The sequence below is a fragment of the Nanorana parkeri genome, unplaced genomic scaffold (assembly GCF_000935625.1).
Source record: "Nanorana parkeri isolate BGI_ZX_2015 unplaced genomic scaffold, ASM93562v1 scaffold2073, whole genome shotgun sequence".
Lineage (NCBI taxonomy): Eukaryota > Metazoa > Chordata > Amphibia > Anura > Dicroglossidae > Nanorana > Nanorana parkeri.
Genome location: NW_017308341.1, coordinates 95,850 through 96,050, shown reverse-complemented (window position 1 = coordinate 96,050; position 201 = coordinate 95,850).

Sequence of the window (201 nt, the reverse complement as noted above, 5' to 3'; positions counted from 1 at the left end):
AGACTGAGGAAATGCTTCTTCCTGCCTGCAGCAGTCTGATCATGGGGGGAGACTGAGGAAATGCTTCTTCCTGCCTGCAGCAGTCTTATCATGAGGGGAGGGGAGACTGAGGAAATGCTTCCTCCTGCCTGCAGATCACTGGGGGGAGGGGAGACTGAGGAAATGCTTCCTCCTGCCTGCCGCAGACTGCTCACTGGGGGG